The sequence below is a fragment of the Fukomys damarensis genome, unplaced genomic scaffold (genome assembly GCF_012274545.1).
Source record: "Fukomys damarensis isolate Sample0158 unplaced genomic scaffold, DMR_v1.0_HiC HiC_scaffold_18, whole genome shotgun sequence".
NCBI lineage: Eukaryota > Metazoa > Chordata > Mammalia > Rodentia > Bathyergidae > Fukomys > Fukomys damarensis.
Genome location: NW_022900930.1, coordinates 46,496,585 through 46,515,468, shown reverse-complemented (window position 1 = coordinate 46,515,468; position 18,884 = coordinate 46,496,585). Strand labels below are relative to the sequence as shown.

The following is an 18,884-nucleotide window of genomic DNA, read 5'->3' as shown; positions in this document are numbered from 1 at the left end:
ACACGGAATCTCAGCATTGTTTTAATGTGCATTTCTCAAATGAGTGGTGATGTTGAATTTTTTCATATATACTTATTTGCCATTTGTACTTCTTCATCTGAGAAATGTGTATGCATCTCAAATGTCCATTTTTAGATTGGGTCTTTAAATTTGGAGTGTTTGATTTTTTTCAGTTCTTTATACTAGATATCAGCTTTTGTCTGAGAAACAGCTCAAAATGTTTTCCCACTCTATTGGTTTTCTCTTTGCTCTGCTAGTGATTTCTTTTGCTGTGCAAAAGCTTTTTAATAAGATGAGATCCCAGTTATTAATTCCTTGTAATATTTCCCATAAGATTAGGGATTTGTTCAGAAAGTCTTTGCCTATACCTATGTCTTCAAGAATTCTACCTACTCTCTCTTCCAGCAGATTTAGTGTTTCTGTTTTAATATTTAAATCTTTGATCCATTTTTATTTTATTCCTTTTTTTTTGTACTGGGAATCGAACTCAGGACCTTGCACTTGTGCACTTGTGAGGCAGGCAGCAGAATCACTAAGTTAAATCCCCAGCCCTCATTTTTATTTTAGTCTGGTGCATGGTGAGAGACATGGATTCAGTTTTAGTCTTCGATATGTGTCTTTAGTCTTCCAGCACCATTTATTAAAAAGGCTCTCTTTCTTCCAGGGAAGGTGTTTGGCCCCTTTGCTAAAGACAAAGTGCCTGAGTGCATTTGGAGTTGTTTCTGAATCTTCTAACCTGTTGTGTTGATCGTCAGGTCTGTATTGGGGGCAGTACCATCTGTTTTTACCATAATTGCTCTATAGTATAATTTCAAATCAGGGATTGTGATGCCTCCTGCCTTGCCTTTGTTGCTCAGAATTGTTTTCACTATTCTGGGCCTTTTCTGGTTCCAAAGGCATTTTAGGAATGTTTTCTCTAGTTCCATGGAGTATGATATTGGTATGGTTAGGATTACTTTAAATCTGTCTACCAGTTTGGAAGTATGGCCATTTTTACTATGCTGATTCTTCCTAACCACAAGCAGGGATGTCTTTCATTTTCTGATATCCTCTTCAGTCTCCTTTTTGAGAGTACTGTAGTTTTTGATGCAAAGATCTTTTACTTCCTTTGTTAGATTGATCCCTAAGTACTTCACTTATTTAAAATACTATTGTGAAAGGCATAAGTTTGTTATTTGTGTACAAGAATGCTGTTGATCTTTGAGTGCTGACTATATCCAGCTATGTGACTGAACGTGGTTATTGCTGTGGTTTGGGTCTGGATGTCCCCCCAAAGCCTCATTCTGTCAGAAGTGGCTGAATCTGGAATGTGTGTTGCCGGGATTAAAGGTGTGTGATTTCTAAACCACCATGCTTGAATGAGTAGTTTGGCACACCCTAATGCCAGTGGTCTGGACAAGATAAAAGAGACGGAAAGACGCAGTGAAGGCCATCTTGTTACCTTTGCTACCTTGTATGCGCCATGTTCTTTCTCCTCTGAGATGTCTGTCATCCCTGCCTTGGAGCCAGCTGATTGTGGACTATAACCTCTACGAATGTAAGCCAAATGAACCCCTTCCCTTCTGTCATTGGGTGTCGGGTATTTTATCTCAGCACTGAGAGAAAAGTAACCATCACAGTTATTAAATCAAGAAGTCTTTTAGTGGATTTTAAGAGTCCCCCAAAGGTCCATTGTTAAAGGCATGGTCCTCAGCTTGATCCTCCTGGGAGGTGGTCAAAGCCTGGAGGCAGGTTGTGGGCATCTAGGCGTGTGCCCTCAAAGGGGATCATGGGACACTAGCCTCTTCTTCCTTCCCCTCTTGCTGTCCCCGCCATAAGGTGACCAACCGCTCTCCACCAAGCACTCCCACGATGATCCACCATGTTGCCGCAGGCACAGAGCGATGGGTTCATGGGCCACAGACTAACACCTCCATGACTGTGACCCGAGATAACCTTTCATCTTCTTAAATTGGCCATGTAGTTCCTCAGGTACCTTGTAACACGGACAGACAGTGCGCTAACAGAGATGCTGAGTACCTTTTCATGGACTTATCGACTATTTATACATCTTCCTATGTCAAGTGTTTATTCAAGCCCCTTATCCTTGTAATTAGATTTTTATATCGTCGTAGCATCCCTACATATATTCTGAATACAAGTACTTTGTTAGATATTTATGTTTGTTGCCTTTTTGTCTCACAGGCTGGTTCTTACTGCTGCTTTTGATGAACGGGAGTTCTCATTCTGATCAAGTTCATTTACTGACTTCTGTGCTGGTTGCTTTCTAGGACCTATAAAACTTTCCTCCACTCTAAGATTACGGAGTAATTGTGCTGTTCTTCTCAAGGTTTTATAGCCTAAGCTTTTACGTTCAGGTTCATAATCCACATCAAGTTAATTTTGGTGTACAGAATAAGATACAGCTCAGCAGTCATCCTTTGCATATGGATGTGCAGTGAGTTTTTCACCTTCTGTTTCCCACCTTGAATTACTTTAGTACCTTTATTGAAAAATCAACGGACTGCACATGTGTGGGTTGTTTCCGGCATCTGTTCTCTTCTGTCCACCCATGAGTGCGTTGTTACACTAACACAACACTGATTTGATGTTTAAAAATTACTGTCTCTTTAATAAGTCGCGAAGTCTCATACAACGTACTCCAAGTTGTTCTCTTCCAAATTGATCGATAACTTTAGACCACTTGCATTTCCACACACATTGACTTGTTCAAGTGTCCTCTTTCTTCTTAGCCTTGAGCCCCTCATTATTTTTAAAGTATTTGTCCATTTCATCTACACTGTTGAATTTATTGGCAAATAATCCAAAACATTGACTTATCGCCCCCGGCTCAAGAGAGACTCCAGGGTTCACACGTGTGAGGACTCGGGGAAGCGGAACAAGCTTCAGAGGAGACCTTGTCCCACAATCTGGGGTCGGCTGGGACCCCAGGAAAGCGTACCTTGGGAACAGGTCTGCCTCAGCCCCAAAACAACAGCTAAGCCTCAAGCCATGCCTTGGCAGAATCAGACTCATCGCCCTCCGAGTCTTCCTGAAGGTATTCACCTCGTGCTCACACAGCTAAATATTCGGCCAGACTCCAGAGGCCCGGGTACAGGAGGCCTAGGCTCCCTGCACTGCCTTCTTCTCTCTACACCGTGCGTGGCAGCTGTGACCCACCTCAGCATCCCGGTTTCCTCCCCTCAGAGATGCACTTTCTCTTAGGGCTCCCTTCCTTGGCCACACTTAGAAAATGCCCTCAGGGAGCAAGCTCTGGACTCACCTATTTCTTCCTGGAGAGATCGAAACCCTAAATACTTACAAACAGCAGCTCCTGCTGTGCTCATGTCTTCCATTGTTTCACAGCATTGAGTTGATACCCATGAGCACCGTGTCATGATTGGAACCCAGGACTAAACTTCTGAGCAAATGCAAACATTACACAAGTGCAACGTAGATAGCTCTTAGTTTTTAGCTAATTAAATTTATCGCCTATTATTGAATCTTTCATACAGGAAGCTCTTTGTAAGGAATAGGTGGGAAGCGAATGCGAATAAAGCACAATGTATTCTCTGGAAGATCTTGAGGAGGGAAATAAAACACAAAGAAGTACAGCAGGCTGTCGTATTCCAGAGGCTGATAAATGCTAGAAGAGGAAAATCAAAGTTCTCTGAGGAGCATGGAGAGTGTTAAATTTTGACATGAGGCTGGCGATAAGTGAGTAGTATTTTAGAGAATTTCTTAAAAATGAAATTTTTCATCCAACTATTGAAGGAAGGTCACCTACATAATCCCTAAAATGTCCTTGTTTTGTAAACTTTGGTACTTCTTCTAAACTGTGTCATTTTCACAGGCAGATAGCATCCTCGGTCTATTTTTCATCAGACTCCAGAGAGTAAAGTTCATTGGCTCTACCTGCACACACATTAAATGACATGTCACAATTACTGAATTATTGTCTCTGGCTGAGAAAACAGTTAGGGAATGAAAAATGTCCTTCAGATGAAAAAGTAAATGAGAATAAGCAGGAGGCAGGTGAGAGCTGAGTGCTTATGACTTGGGTAAGCAAAGGGATAAGGATATTTAGCTGTTTGATGTATTAGGACTCCTTTGTTGAAACACGATCTGTGTACTTGTCTTAGGAAAACTGTACTTTGAGTAGGAGTTCAAATCCTCTCTCATCTGGCTGCTGAAGGAGCAGTTTACTTGGCTCAGCATTAGAAGTTACTCAACTACATTTAGTGTGTGGTTTGAACTGAACAGGCAGCTGGTTTAACGGCCTAAAAACATCTTCATCCCCCCTCATCATCTTCAAAACTCTGAACCTAGTGAGTGTTTAATGATTATTGGATGCTTATTTATTGAAGTAATGATTACCATGTGTTTGCCTTTGAAATTATCCCTGTACCTCGCAAGCTCAAGGACCCAAGTTGGATCCCCAGTACCAAAAAATAAACAAATAAATAAAACTGTCCCTGCATCCTTCTTAATACCCTCAATAAACTCTTTTATGACCCTTAGTCCTCAGATCTGTTGGTCCCAAGCCCCCACTATACTCTTAAAATTATATTGGATCTGTGTCAGTTACTTTCTCTTATTGCTGAGACAAAATACCAGACACCCAAAGCTGGAGGAGGAAAAGGGGTTTATGTCACTTACAACACACAGAGGTTTCAGCCCATAATTGGCAGGCTCCAAGGCAGGAATGGCAAACGGGCCTTGCAGAGGAAAAACAACATGGTGCACACAAGGGAGCGAAGGCAACAAGAGCAACAACTTATTAGCCAGGCGTGGTTGCACACGCCTGTAATCCCAGCACTCTGGGAGGCTGAGGCAGGAGGATCACTGCGCGTTCGAGACGAGCCTGAGCTACATAGTAATTTCCAGTTCAGTCTCAACTACATAGTGAGACCCTGTCTCAAAAACACCAAAAAAACACAGTTTATGGTGGCAGAAGACAGCAAAAAGCAACAAAGGGGGACTTCACCGCGTCTCTCTGCTCCTTTTATCCCACCCAGACTACCAGGATTAGGGCGGTGCCAAACCACTCACTCATTTGTAGTAATTAATAACCACGCACCCTTAATCCCAGCTTCACGCATTCCAGATTCAACCACCTCTGACAGAATGAGGCTTTGGGGGGACATCCAGACCCGACCCATGACAGGACCTCAAAGAATTTTTGTCTGCATAGATTGGATGTGTTGAGATCTGCCAGATGAGAAATTAAATCTGAAAAACTGTTAAAACATTTATTAATTCTTCTAAAATGACAATAGAAATAATAAACCCACTGTATATTAAGATAAATAATGAGTTTGTGTAAAGAAACTACATTTTCCAAGTAAGTATTGATAAAAATCTGAGACTGAAATTGCTTTTAAATTTTTGCAAATATCTTTTTTTTTCCAGCTTTAATTGAGTTTATTGGTACATTTTAGGGATACAGTACAGTTACACTCATTGTTGGGATCTTGTACCTCTACATGACAAGTCTTGATTCTCATTTTTCCCCTTACCCCTGCCCTCCCTTCACCCCCTCCTCCATTATCTTTAACGTCTAGCTATAAAAAGACAGTTCAAAGGGCCGGGGATTTAGCTCAGTGGTTCTGCTGCCTGCTTCACAAGCACAAGGACCGGAGTTCGATCCCTGGTACCAAACAAAAACAGAAATAAAAAGACAGTTCGACCCTCATACCTGTTTCTGCACCCAACGAGTTACAGTAAAACGTGTTACGGGATCCCTGGAACATTTTCCTACACCCTCACAAGACAGGAAGAGGAAGGAAGGCAACTCGTGTCTTTGTTCTACTATGACTCGATGTTGCACCTGACAGACTTTTCGGAAGAGAACACTGAGAACTGACGCTCTAATGCACCTCTCTTGGCCTCATGGTTGGTTCTAGTCTCATCTCTGAGGCGTTTGCTCAGTGAGTGAATGACCCTCTCCAATCATCCCCAACCAGGCCTGCCTTCTCAGCCGTCCATTCCAAGGGTTTTCTGTGATCACACATTTCGGAGGTCACTTCGTAACCAAGCTAGCACACTCCAATGCCTCCCCCTGGCTTCCAGGACCTCCTTCATGGTAGTCTTTCCTCCTACCCAGAAGGTGAGCCTCATTCTTCCATTGAAATATCCTCCTCCCCTCCTTCGTCATACATGAGGCACGAGGTCCTCAAATCTTTCCTCTGGGAATGCTCCCTACCTCAACAACATTCTCCTCTGATGGTGTTTTGGGCATTACAAAATGACACTGTAAAAAAAAAAGCAGTGTGCACTTATATTTTTAAAACTTACTACAGTAAGACATTGCTATTGTCCACTTCAGAAGATCCCCTGGGCTCCGAGCACACTGTTCCCGCCATTCTCTGAATCAGTTCTGGAAGTGCTCCGTCGGAGTGTCTTTAGGAAGCGCAGGAAAAAAGTATGGTGAATGCAGTTGCTGGGGGCCGTGCAGCTGAAAGATGGGGGGGTGGGATTTAGCTCCGTGGTTCCACCGCCTGCCTTGCAAACACAAGGACCCGAGTTCGATTCCCCGGTACCGAAAAAAAAAAACAAAAAACAACATCGTAGGGTCCTCATCCCCCTTGTTCATGGCATCCACACCATGCAACCTCTGGATCCTCCCAAAATCAAGGGAAAGTTCTTAATTAATTCAGGACGTTGAACCCCTGTGGCAGGGGAACGAAAGACACTGCCGAAAGAGCACTGCCGGAACTGTTTCATTCAGTGGCAAAGAGGACTAGATAAGTGTGTTCAAAGTGAGAGGCAGTGTTCTGAGGGATGACACTGTGTCCTTCACTGCAATAGTCTTCTCTCCTGGGACACCCACCCCTATATGCTGTGAATTGCTGAGGAGACCCTGTCTGGTTTGTAATGAAAGCACCCTTTTATCAGGAGCAAAGCCCCCACTCTGTACCCCCACTCTACTGTATACTCTCGATGGGTCAAAAAGCAAACACATTTAAGAAAGTTCTAAGAAATGGGGAAAAGGCAACCAAAAGCCCTCGATGATTATTGAAATACTTCTGTAGTTACATGCTTTCAGTTTTAATTTTTAAAATATTTATTATGGAAAATATTAAGTATATACAAAAATAGACAGTCACGTCATTCAACTGATGTAACTAACACCATATTTTAACAATGGTAAATTAATACATATGTAGTGTTGGTTTATTGAAATTTTTCACTTTACCCAGATTCCTGGGAAGCAAATTCTGGACAGCACATCACTTCATCTGTAAATATTTCACTATGTTCCTCTAAACAGTGCTATTCTTTGAAATGATTACCATCTCTAAACAAAATCCCACACTGATTCTTCATAAAACTTCCAGTCAAAATTCATACTTCTCCTATTTTCTCATACTACTTTTATAATTTCTTAGTTTGACTTCAGATCCAAATATAGTCTAGATATTATGATTGCTTTATATATGACTCTTAAGATTTCTTAATTCAACTTCCCTTTCTTCTCTCTCTTTTTTGTTTTCCCTGATATTTTTACTTTGACTTGAATAAACATTTTCCATAATTCACATTTTGTTGACTTTATCCCTGTGGTGTCATTGATATTTTCCTCTTCTCCTTGCATTTCCTAGAAATTGTTCATGAACTTTGGAAGACTTTATCACTCATTTGTTCTAAAACTAGTACTTAGATGGTATATATACCATCTAGAAGTTCATAAGGATTTATTGTTTTTAAGATATGAATAGTGATATATATATAAAAGCCTTTCCATTTTACCGAATGTTGAATTTCAATGTGACATTAGTATACATGCATTGAATAACATATTTTGATTTTAGCCTTTGTCCCATTACCTTCCCTTTGTTTATTCCATAGTTATTTATAATAGGGAAAACTCAGAAAGAACAAAAATGTTCCAACTAGCAAAGAAAGAAACAAATTTTGCCATGTTCATGATTAAATGATAAGATGTCTTATAAAAATTTTGAAATAAACACAAAAGAATTTTCATGATACACCAAAAAAATGCTGTTCACAGAAGCATGTGCTAGAGACACAATCCTGGTTGTTTAAAATGTGTTATTTCTGGGTTAATTTTTGCATGTGTGCACTCATACCTGTGCCCAGGGGCCCAGGGTAGGCACATCAATTGTGGATATTACAGATTGTACAAACATGATGTGTACTAAATTTGTGACTTAAATGGCAAGAAGAAGATGTCATGATTGACTTCCATGTGTTTGTAACAAATGGTGAGGATTAGCGTCACTTCTAAAGATGCAGACCGTGAAGGCAAGCAGAGTAGTGTACATCCCTTGGGCTGAGGCTCTGGTGAGACATCCGGGTGGAAGGAATAAGGACTGAAGCCATGTGGGTGTGGTGGCCAAACGCCAGGTACAGATATTAATCTTGAAAGTGTCCATCTTTTTTGATTACCCTTGTAATTGAAATCATGAGTGTATTAGTTCATAGAAGCTTTCTAAACTGGAAATCTAAAAGCTAGAGATTTTCTGTCCAAGGATTGAGCTCCCTGGCACATATCTCCAAACAGGTACCTTTCCCTCTCTGAGAGTGCACACCCTGACCTTACCCATGTGTAGTACAGACACTCAGCTCTTGGCTCTTCAAGGGTTTATAGGAGATGGTGATTAATCATTTCAGCAATAATTTCAATCAAAATGTATATAATGGGTCCCAGACAGATTATGAAGAAAATTTAGGAATTAATGAAATGCATGTAGACTAGTCTCACTCTCAAACAGATAAGTTGTGTTAAGTAATTTTGTCATAAGAAATAACAGCCCATCTAACTGTGCTTTATACTTCAAAGTGCTTAATGTCCAGACAAAATTATAATAGTTAAGCTACTAATGTCACTGATCTTATCTTCTGGGTGTTCAACAACTAAAGTTTGGAGACCAAAACTAGAAAGGTAACTGGGCTAGGAGGACAGCCAATATTTTGCCTCTGGCCCCTCAAGGTCTATAAGATCCAGGACACAGAGGAACCTTTCCTCCAGGATCCTACATCTTTGGTAAGTCACTCACCCTCCCGAGCAGGGAGATTGCTGGGCACCAGAGGGTAAATATACTGTGTGCCAAAGGAGGGCCACAATGAGGGAAAAGTCTCCCACAATTTCGCTGAAAGCAACATGGTCAAGCAAGGCTGTGACCCATCCTGACGGCTGACACTGACAGAGGAGCTGAAAGGCTCTGTGCATGGTTCCAAAATAATACATGAAGAGACTTCACTGACCTTGATAGATAACAAGAGGTTTATGTTGATTGACACAGGTCTCACTTTAACTTGGTCTTAAACACCCAGCAGAAAAGAACAACCAAAGAGCTATAAAATAATGCCATAGTAATAAAGCTAGACATAAAAATGGGCTCCAGTCACTGACCCCTTCTGGCAGTTTCCAGCTCTACCAGTTGCTGACCATGGTTATGGATCATTAGGAAAAAACTATGGTAAAATCTTTAAAAGCTCAGCTAGAATTTTATATTTATTAGTGAAATTCACTCTTCAAATTGTCTCATCTTAGAGCTAAAACTAGAGAGACGTGTAACAAAGTATGAGACTTATAGATTACCTCTATCAATGAAAGGATCTAAAACCAGCAGTTTCAATCACTATTTCAATTTCTAATTGTGACTTTCTCCCCAACCTGCCCTTTCATTCTAGTGTGCTCATGTGAAGGTTATGCATGCTCTAATTTCTTAAAAGTTCGGTTTATTCTTGCCTAGAGGCTGCCGAACTCCAAGCGGTCATACAAATGGAACCAATGACAAATGTGCTAGACTTCTTTTACTGGGATCCACCAGGCCATCCTTGTAAACAGCTCAGAACTGCTAAACTATATGACTTCTATGTTGGGTTCTGAAGTTCTCCCGGACCTTCTCCTTATCCTCTTTGTGGGCTGTATTCATAGCAATCCTGCTGACCTTATAATTTGGCCCATGCATTCTTAACTGTTTCTTTGGGTTTGTCTCCTCCAGATTTAAAAGCTATGTAGCTACCAAGATGACAATGCCAGGTACCAATGGAAGGCCTTTAGATGGACCCTCTGCAGAGTAACTCTAACTGCTGATCACAACTACAACCCTTTTCAGCTGGAAGTAGCCAGAACTGTCTTCATCCTTTGTCCCCTCACAGCAGTTAGGGGTCCTTCTCCAGAGGGGGGTATATTGCAGACAGGTAAGTTAGTTAGATATCTTGTAGGCAGTTAGATAGGGCTAATCTCGAGGAGCCAACACAGCAAGGTTAGCCAACATGGAGGACAATCAAGACATGTTCACTGCAGCCAGAATTCTAAAAGTAGAGAAACTACTATACCCTTGTGCTTCCCCTGGGGATAAAGAGTGTAATTGATATTCTAAACAGGTATCAATCACCTAGGTGGGGGGCCAAGGTCTTAGCCCAGTCTTTTCAGGAAATATCCCTGACCCTCGCCCTTACTGAAAATCCTTGTATGCTTGCTACCTGACTTGTTCCCCCATTTGACCCCCAGTTAATCAATCTTACCTGGGTGACTGTACTTGTCATCTTATTGGTTGGTCATGGTTTTGCCCCACCTCATGACCACCTGGTAGTTTTCCATTGGGTCTTACAATTTTGTGCTACTTTGTACCCACTTCCCCACATGGCTTTGCTGTATAAATCATCTTGGAGAAGTGGGGTGAGCGGACAATCCACTTTCCAGACTCCCATCTGTCTCTCTTAGACAGAAGCTTTCTTTCCCTCAATAAATTTTTCCTACTCTTAAAAAAAGTAATTTTGCCATAATCAGTAATATACCTATATGCTTATATCCAAATGCTTCTTTAAATGCTTCTACTATATAATTTCTTTATCGCAATATTTTTAAAAGAATCAAGATATTCAAAACAACCAACTTTTTCTTCTTCAGTAGTGTTTGCTTGCTTCTCAAGAAGTTGTGAAATATCAGGGTTGGAAGCCCCCGCAAGAGTACTTTAATGAGACACTTTGTACTGGTTGACTCCCCATGATGATGCCTCAGAGAAGTGGTTATCCAACTCATCCCAGGGAAGGCCACATCTATCTTTCTTCAGCTTCTAACTGTTTGTCAGAATTCTGACGTAGAGCAATGTGCTCCTCTCCTGGTTGTTCTCCCTGCCCCTAGCAGTCTCCCTCTTTGGTTATTCTTAGATGAATTTAAGCTTTGTTAAAAATTAGGAAAGCCAAGCACTTGTTAACATATTGCCTACCTTGAGACATAAAACAGTTAACTTCCAACTCACCAATATCAAATCTGAAATGAATATATTTTTGTTTTGATTGATTATCCCAGCTTTCGTCTCTTTTCTATGAGACAAATGAGCAACTATCTAAGTAAGAGTTCTGCTGCTTCCACACTTGCCTGGGGGATTTGTACCATTAGGCTGGGGTCGGGGAATACTACATTCCCCTATGAGCACATCATAAAATGTAATTTGTGGGTATTGTATGTTCTGAGTTAAACACCCAGTCAGAGCAGACACTGGGTGGATGTTTCAGAAGGAAGCTGTAATGGTGAGGAACAACTTTTCTTTAGAAATGTGAATGGTTTTGACAACAGAATACCCTGCCCTCCCTGTACCAGGGATTAGATGTTCCAAGGCATCCTTGAATGCAGTTGTCTCTGTCTTTGATTTGTCATCACTGCCTTCTGAATTTATCCCTCAGGCATCTTTATTCATGTTTCGGATCTTCTGGGTTTTACAAAACTTCTGGAACCACTGTCATGACCACCATTAGAACCACTGGGAATTCATTAGTGATTTCTAATCTTTGGCCTTAGGAAGATTTTCTTAGTACATGTGCTGCTGCCTAGAAGCCATAAATTTATTCCTTAGCACTAAACTCTGGTAAATCAGCCACTATAACCCTGTGAACAAGACATGCTGTATCATGCAGTGAACAATTACACAAATGTTTAGATCCAGGTGATTGAAATTCCCTGCTCTTCCATGATACTAACTAGAGACTCTAGGTAGGCACTGGAATCACCATTGTTCAACTAATTAGTTACCCAATAAAGTGGATTTTCAGTCTCCCAGACCCATGGGATTCAGGAGTCAAAAATGCAGAATTTGTACTTCATCTTGATTTCAGTGAAGAGTCATTGAAATGATTCAATCAATAGACACAATCAGGTTTGTTTTCTCAGAATATCTCTGGCTACAATGTGAGAAATACATTGGAAGGAGACAACACTACAGCAGAAAGCCATTTGGAGAGTTGGCATGGTGTTTTATTTAGAGGTGATGGTGACATGAACTAGGATGGATGATGATAAGGAAACAGAAGGCTCATGGCCGAGCGAGTGACTGGCTGTCCTGGAGGAGGTAGGAGAATTAGGGCTAAAGATGATGATGGGTTTTTCTGGCTTAGAAAATTCAGAGGAAAGTCGCCGTTGACTGAGATTAGAGCAGAGCAGAAAGAGTGGGTTTGTGGGAGGTGATAAGTTCAGTTATGTTTTCATAATGGGGAAGTGGTTTGTGAAATCAACAGAGATGCCTGGTAACAGCTGTGTGTGCAAAACTGGCGATCAGCACCCAGATGTGCCTGGGCGTGGAAATCTGAGAGTCATGAGACCAAGCAGGAAACTGAGGCTCAGAAAGGAATGAGCTGCTCCAACCTTCATCTTCCCCAAAAGTAGCAGGCAGTTCCTGGATGAGAGGGCAGAGGGTGGAGGAGCGAGAACATCCCCTCTGAACAGCAGAGGTGCTAAAGGGCTGTGTCCATTATGAAAGATGGAGACACGGCCAATTCTTGCTTTCAAAGATGATTATAATCCAAACAGTACCGTGTTCTATGTATTTTCAAAATTAAAAACTAAATTATCCCAGCCCCTTTCAGTCTTTTTAAATTAATTAATCCAGCTGAACTTAGAAGCCATATTATAGATTCCAAAATGACATCTTTTATTTTTTAAAATGTGCTGTGAGAATTCCTGTCTGCATCTGTTGTGCCTGTTTGAATACCGCCTACAATGGGTGGAGCGGGGGTGCGGCATGGGGCTGGTGACCTACATGTCACCTTGGGAGAAAGAGGCCCAAGATGCAGCTTCTATCCCTGGCTTACTCCAGGCTGGGGATGGAGCCGTGCAGGAACTGGGAGTGGAGGCCAAGTTGTTATTCACAACGGAACTTTAAGCTAAAGACAGCTGGAGGGTCAGAGCAAATGCCTCTGGGTGACCTGGTAACAGTGAGAGGACTCAGTGTGTCACCCCCAAATCGTCCAGCGAACTCAGATTAGGCATCCTACAGCAGACCAGAACCAAACTCCATCCATCTGCTCCTCTGTTCATCTTTTATTATGCAAACATCAGCTGACCCACCCATGACCTCACTGGCAAGTGTCGGGACTTGGACTTGCCTGAAAAAGTCTTGCACTTCCTCCTTGAAAGACCGATTTTGGTTGTTCATGTCGCTGCTTTGGATTAACGATGTTTGGCCTCAGACTCTCAGCCCACAAATATGAGAGGAGATGATGGTTATCACATCTTAATTACAGGCTTCAGCCTTTCTTTCAGGACCCTACAAAAATGTCTTTATAAGTACTGGAAGTAATAATTTTATGAAGTGCCTGTGACTTAGCCATATAAAATTATTTGGAAAATGGTCGTGTTTTCGTGTAACTCTGAGTGTCCTGAAGATTGGCAAGATAAAGTTTTGGAATGTGCATTACGACAGGCCCTCTCTCTCCATTTAAAGAACATATTTACAGGGGTTGGTAGCCAAAGCAGGAGTATTATTCAAAAATATCCTCTTCTTCTATCAACAAACATTATCCTTTGACTCCAAAAAGCTTCATTGAGAATTATGCTCAGCCCAAAAAGAGTGATAAGAGAAGAATCACAAGCTATGCATGATTTTAAAGAGACTAAAATCAGAAGGATTGAATAATATTCTTTCAATGATACTGTCAGGAGCTTACTGTGCACCATATGAACTGTGGAAGGTGCTGAGGACACCTCAGTGGAATAAAAAACAAAAGCTCTGCTCTCAAACATATTCAAGAAAAGGGAAAAAAGCAAGTAAGTAAAGCATAGAAGATTGTGGTGAGTGCTATGGAGAAAAGTAAAATGCTTGGGAGAAATGGTAAAAACAACAGGCATATGAGTCACCTTTCTGTTGCTGGACAAAAATGCCTGACGTACACAGTTTAAGGGAGAAAAGGCTCACAGTTTCAGAGGTTTCAGTCCATGGCAAGCTGGCTCTGAGACAGAAACATCATGGTAGCAGGGCCTAGTGGAGCACAGCTGCTCACCTCATTGCAGCCAGGAAGCAGAGTAAAGCCAGAGGAAGGGATGCCCACCTTCTCCAACCAGTGACCCACCTTCTACAACCAGGTCCATCTCCTAAGAGCACATTCAACTATGAGCTCATGCATAGATTAATCCTTGAGATACCAACCAGGTGACCACTCCAGATGTTCACGTGTATGGCCCATATATTTTCAAGGAGTGTGAACCCTCTGAAGCCAGCCCTCTCCAGCCCATGCGCCATGCCATGAAGAGTAAATTCCATCCTTGCTCAACATAACTCACTGCCAGTGGGGAGTCCTCCAGAGACCTCCCTGTGCCCCTATGCAGGATATCATATCCTGTGATATCAGCCCTTGGATTTCTCTCCTAGCCCTTCTTCCCACAAGCTCAAATGCAAGCCTCTAAGACAGTAATCAGGGTGTGAGCCCCTCATAAGCCCTTACCAAAATATTGAGGTCTCCTCTTCTTGAGAGGCTGCCCTGTTCCCTCTGGTCATGTCCCCATAGCACTTTCACACCATTCTGTGTAGTCATCTGTTTCCATTACTACACCAAAATAGGACAGGGGTATAGGTGAGTAACAGAGCCCTGGCATGTGCAAGGCCCTGGCTTCCACCCCCAGCCCACCCCTCCTACGAAAACAGCACCTGTCTGGGCACTGTCTAAAGAACAGAGGTGGATTTCACTGACAGTTGTGAAAGCTGAAAGTCCAAATGTCATGGTTCCAGTGAGTGTCTGTCTCGCTGTGTCAGACCACAGCAGATGCCGTCATGGCAGAAGCACACACAAGATCACTGGGTGAGAGAGAAAACCAGAGTCGAGGGAAGGACCAGTCTTGCTACTCTATGGCAACCCACTCCCATAAGAACGAAATGGAGTTCTGCAGAACTATAGTAAGACCTTCTGGAGCAGGTGCCCAATCAGTGATCAACTTACACCAATCCTGAAAGGTCCCACCAGGTGATGGTTAATCTTGATTGTCAGCTCGGTTGGACTGGGACACCTAGAGATGTGACTGGCATGCAAAGGTGCCAACCCCATCGGCAGACAGGCCCACTGATGAGTTCATAGCTGAGTAGGCTATTAGGGCCTAAAGGAGGAAGCAGGTCACTGGGGGATGACTTGGAAGAGTATGACTTTTCTCAGGCTCTTTCCTTCGCTACTTCCTGGCTGCCCTGAAGCCCTCTGCCACGCCTTTCTACCATGATGTTTCTACTGCAGAGCCAGTGGACCATGGCCCCTGAAACTGTGAGCTAAAATAAACCTTTTCTCCTTTAAGCTGTGTACTTCAGGTAGTTGGTCCATTATGAAAAGCTGATTAATACTCCCACCATTGTCACACTGAAGGCCAAGCTTCATTTTTTTTCCAAGCTTCTAATACATGAGCCCTTGGGGAACAAGCCACACTCACATCATAGCATCCTGCTTAATACGGGCCTCTCTGCTCCCTTTTTAATGTTTCAGTTCTCCTAGAAGCTTATGCTCGTACACAAAGGAAGGCATAGTAACAAGTACTTTCTCCAAGCTTTTACACAGGAGGTCACTGAATCCTGGAAAGAGAAAGGGACTCACCCAGCTCTAAACAACCGGCCCTCCATGCAAGGGAGCATAGTGGAAAGGCACATGACGAAGGTGTTCCAAAGAAAAACATGAATGGGGCTGGCGACTGGCTGGAGCCTAGAGGGCAAGGGAGGGGGAAGTCACATTCGCGTTCTTTCACAGAACTGGGTATGGATCTGCTATACTCTGGAGGATGAGACAATCAAAACAAACAAATAAAAATCTTACAGTGATATATGCCACAAAAGAAACAAATCACACTACCAGTGAGTCTGAAAACCATTCTTCCGTAGTCAGGAGAACCTTTTGTGTGAAGATAAGATTCTGTAAGTAGGAGACTCCTAAAGCAATGGTGACTTTAATAAAAGTAGCAAAGTTTAGAAAATAAGCTGTTTTGTGAAAGGGGACCCATTTTTAAGGAAACAGCCATAAAAGAACATGAAAACATTTTCATTGTAAGCGGAACATAAAAGCTTCTTCATTGAGAGCTTTTTCCTGTGCCAGATAATCTTTTTTGACAGAAAGGGGGACTTTGAGGTAGAGTGGTTGGAATTGTACTTATTTAGCACCAGAGATCTTCCAAGGAGAAATGACCACAGTGGGTGACCATCATGACCATGACTCACCATCACATCTAGGCCTGAGCATGTGTTCTGGCAGAAGAGACACTGTTCAGGAGTCCATTGGCTGGTGAGACAAACTTTTCAAAGAGCTTGCATTTGAGGAGTTTGGATGCCTCCAGATGAGATCCCTGCCTTTGCAGAACTATCCTTGGCTGGCAAGAGGATCCAGTAACCAGCTTTGGCTGCCACTCACAGAAGTAGGAGGGATGACAGCCATCTAAGTAGGTGACCTCTTTCCTCCCTGACCTGGGAGAAGCAGCAGCTCTTTGCAGTAGTAACTATAGGCCAGTGTTCCTCAGTCCGTGGAGGATGAGCAGCCCTCCCCTCACACACCAGGCAGCACCCTCTGTGGGGACCCAGGCTTGTTCCTTCAGTGCTGTGTGTACCTTTGTGCATTGTCCCTTCCTACCTCCTATGCGCTGTGCCTACTATTCACACTTCCACCACAAAGTCCAGGCAAGACTCTACATATTGACTCAAGGGTCTGGCTACATGGCTGTACTACAGGCACACGGCTAGAACAGTGCAAGCCCCAGATAAGCAGAGGAAGAAAAAAAAAAGAAGAGGACCTGCCAGGAGATGCTAGAGTGACATCTGATGGCCCCGTGTGCGTGCTCAGCATTCTCATGAGGATGCTGTGAGTTAAAAGGGGTGCAATCTTCCAGACAGAGCTACAGCTTATCTTCAGTAGCTTTGAACTCACTATGTAGCCCAAGCTGACTTTGGACTCACAGTCCTCCTGCCCCAACTTCCCAAGTGCTGAGATTATAGGCAGGCACTGCTATGTCTAGCCTATGACGTCGCCTTCTTTACTGTCACCAGGGACCACCGTGAGGAGCCAATAGAAGCTGAAGGTCTCCTTCCAGGAATATATATCCTTGTCCATATAAAGACATATTCAAATTTACAGGAAGTCTGTCTATGAACCTTGGGTTTTGAGCCCAAAGTTCCTGTCCATGGCTAATCCACTGTTCTTCGAGACATCTATCCACTAATCCAACCAGAAACCCTAAAGACTCCTGATTGGATGATAATTGTCCAAGGGAAATCCCACATGAACCCCAGGAGGACTTGCTTAGGTCACTGTGATTCAGCCAAACTGGCATCTTAACACAGGTCATCTGAGAGACCCTAGAGGATAAGACACTTGGGTCTGCTGTAATACTGATTCCTGCAGCTTTCCTCTGAGGTTTAGTTGGATGAAGCTGAGTTTTCTTCCTAGTGTAAGGTGCCATCCAGTCTGGCTAGAGGCTGCTTGGCACTGGAGCTCCTTGGCCTGGGTAAAACTGGCTGCCTGTGTGTGTGACAGCTGTCTCTGTCCTGTGGTCATGGGGTATTTACCAGGCCCATCAGAGGGGCCACTGGCTGGACAGTGAGAAAAAATCAAGTGTGATTTTTCTCTCAAGTTACACAAGTTTCTCTTTGGAGTCTATTCTTTAATGGAGTCACTGAAACTCTAATCTTCAGAATGTGACATACTGCCAATAAGCCTTCTGAACAATGCTGAGTTTAAATAACGTAGCTATTGATGATGCTACTGTCCTCCTTCATTTTCACCATATCTTCAGAGCCTGTTGTCCTCCCCCAAAAGCCGGATGTATTGCCACTTTAGGTGCTGTTGTAGAGCTACAACGTGGCCCAAGAAGGTCAGGCATACAAGTGGGCATAGTGGAGCAGATTCTGAGTCTTGTCTGGATTCGGCTACAAGAGACACGATTCTGGAAAACCATTACCCTACTCCTTTTCTATCTTCCCCTGGAAAAAAGGGGTTGCTAATCCCCTAGTTCTGGCTGGTCTTCACAGATTAACATTCTGCCACCCTGGCCACCTAGGGTTTACCTACAGCCAGTGTATCTCAGTGTCATCGTGAAGATGTCCAAGTGTTCAGGCTGGAATGAAGCAGGCACTAAGGACAGACCCAAGAAGACTAAGTCATAACCTTCTGCTTCCATGCCAAGTCCCTTGATTTTGAAAGAAATTATCAAACTAAAAGTGAACCCTTAAATGGTCACTACTGGGTTGGACAGAAAGTTTGCCTCTGAACCTTGGGACTTCAAGAACTCCTTTTCCATTCTGAGTTTTGGGGTAAGCTGGAACATAGTGTTGTGAACTCACAGGTGAATCCAGCCCTGGTAGGACAATAGGTTTCTCTTACATTGGGAGGGCTGAGGAAATTTTTTGCTGTCACTTCATAGCTTAAAATGTGGGTTTAGTGGCCAAGACTTTATTGGTATAATTCCTAACAAACTCACCAAATGAGCCCCAGATCAAGCAGGAGATGTTAAATACCCCCAATGGATAGGACATGAAGTGACAAGACAGAGATGCATCATTCAAAATCATCGGTTTTGAATTCTCCTTAGGATCTAGTTGCTTCTGCATTGAAGTAAAGATTGGGCATCTCCAAAGATGAGGAAGTTCCTAATGGTGGTGTTCAGCCATAAGTATCTGCTCTCTCCATCCCCATTTTAAAAT

At 42.8% G+C, this 18,884-nt stretch overlaps 1 protein-coding gene and 1 long non-coding RNA gene across 2 annotated transcripts in view; one reads left to right on the top strand and one right to left on the bottom strand.

Moving 5' to 3' along the window:
* Adra1a (adrenoceptor alpha 1A) overlaps positions 1 to 18,884 on the top strand; it is an 89,936-nt gene that overhangs the window by 60,699 nt on the left and 10,353 nt on the right. The window lies entirely within an intron of this gene.
* The window catches only part of LOC117286768, a 53,909-nt gene continuing 41,344 nt past the window's right edge, over positions 6,320 to 18,884 (bottom strand). The window contains exon 3 of the long non-coding RNA XR_004517889.1: positions 6,320 to 6,436. This is a non-coding gene — a long non-coding RNA (uncharacterized LOC117286768). The remainder of the gene's footprint in view (positions 6,437 to 18,884) is intronic.